This window comes from Cyprinodon variegatus, unplaced genomic scaffold (genome assembly GCF_000732505.1).
Source record: "Cyprinodon variegatus isolate N-32 unplaced genomic scaffold, C_variegatus-1.0 Scaffold16, whole genome shotgun sequence".
NCBI lineage: Eukaryota > Metazoa > Chordata > Actinopteri > Cyprinodontiformes > Cyprinodontidae > Cyprinodon > Cyprinodon variegatus.
The window spans coordinates 252,861-254,875 of NW_015150469.1; positions in this window are offsets into that span (position 1 = coordinate 252,861).

Genomic DNA, 2,015 nt, shown 5'->3' on the forward strand with positions numbered 1-2,015 from the left:
GTCACGCAATCTGTTGCTCTTATTGGTTGTAGGACAGGCTACCAAAGGCCAGCTGCAGATGTATAAATAAATGATAAAAATTAGAAATAAGATTTATTTAATAAGGATAACCCCGTGTGCTTTAAATTGATTCATAGAATACTTTGAAGGGTATTCCATTGCTTTCCGTGAGTTCAGTAATATTTTGTTTTTCACACTAAAGGAAATAGTAAATTGTGAAAGCCATCAGTCTTGAGTTGTGATTCAAGACTGAAGACTTTCCACAGTTTATATTGAAGTGGGTGTCATTCAGGTGCTGTGGTTGAAAAAATTTCAACATTATTTCTTTTGAATGAAAATGCTTACTGTAGCTTATTCTACTGACATTTGGCCCCACACTGTTCCTGCCCCCTGCATTAAATCCCAGTGCTGTGGGTCTCACCAGAGTGGCAACGGAGCGATTAGTGATTAAGTTGGAAGGTCAGGTGGAATTGATTCTTTTCCCAGTGGTACTTCCTTGCAGCACTTAGACAGGAAGCCAAGAGCCAATATGTTTTTGGGAGCATAGTAATACAATGGCAACTCTCATTCTTCCCTTCAATTCCCATCTCTCTCTGTGTTTTCATCAGCTCTTTATGACCCCATGGAGCTGCCTGATCGGCCAGATCCAGCAGCCGGCTGGAAATCAGATAAGCAATGGTCATGTACTGGGAGATCAAGGCAAGCCCTATAGAGATTGACTTAATTTAGGTCAATTACTGCATTAGATGGCACACCATAACCCGGAATGATTTCCTCTAATGGTTCATTAGTGCATTAATCGCCCCTTTTAAATAATAGAGGCCACAAACAAAAAAGGATTTGCCTCTGGTGTGGAAGACTTTATCTCACTCTGTGGACCACGCAGAAAAAACAATGATGAATTTGTCATAGAAAAATAACTCCCTATTGTTTTTCTGTGTTTTATTCCAGGATGTGTGGTCTCTGTGCAGCATTCTACATGGGAAACAAAGGCACGCTTCATGCATTTCATGTCATGTTGACACTATTTGAGCAGCATCAGCCTCAGTTTGACAACTTGTTCTTTTATCTTAATGGCTCATCAAGCATTGACAACAAGCTGTAATTGTGGACGGAGCACGGTGTTTTGATAAAACTGACTGACAAAGCTGACAGCACTCACATTGGCCATCATTCATGAAGCAGCTGACATTGTTGATGTGTTTTTATTAGGCACAACTGATTTCAAAAGCCCTCAAATCAAACCAACCCACATTCTTATGCATACGTGTGATAGAGTGTATTTTAGTCACATGTGAAAACACAAACAAGTTGAAAATATCGCAGTTAAAAACTAACCTCAGTCAGATTTAATTTGCATAATATTTGAAATAATTAATTTTCCTTACATGTGTACAAGCTCAATTAACACATTTAACCATTTTTTCAGTTTTAAAAAAAATTGGTATTGCATGTGGTTGACCAAGAGAAAAACTGCATGAAGGAGGAGGAAACTTAACTCATTATGGACAAATCTGTACAATCAGACATGTGTATGGATTCAGCCTGGTACAGCAAAATAAATTCTAGAACAACCTTGGCTTCAATAATTGCTTTCATAACTCAAATAATCATTAAATAGAGTCTCTGTAGGGGAAAAAATCTATCTCAGTATTAAATAAGACTTTTCTTTGAAAGGCAAAGATATAGGGTCTCAGTCCTTTTAGCCTTCCTGTTATCTGTGTTAGTGAGGCTTTAGACCAGAGGTGTCATTAAATGGGGCAGATGGACCTAGTATTCAAGGTGAGATAGCCAGTAGGAAAGCTGAAACATTTCTTAAAACAAAACAGAACATAACTGAACGGAAACGGGCTGCTCTGGATCTGTGGACCTGTCATGACTGCAGGGAAATGGGGGCGGGCGTCGCCCAGTCACTGACACTCTTTGGAGGAAGAAACACAGGTAAGTGACCACTATCATCTGACAGGAGATGATTATCAGAATGAGCAACTTACATGGTTTAACAGTTTAGTAAT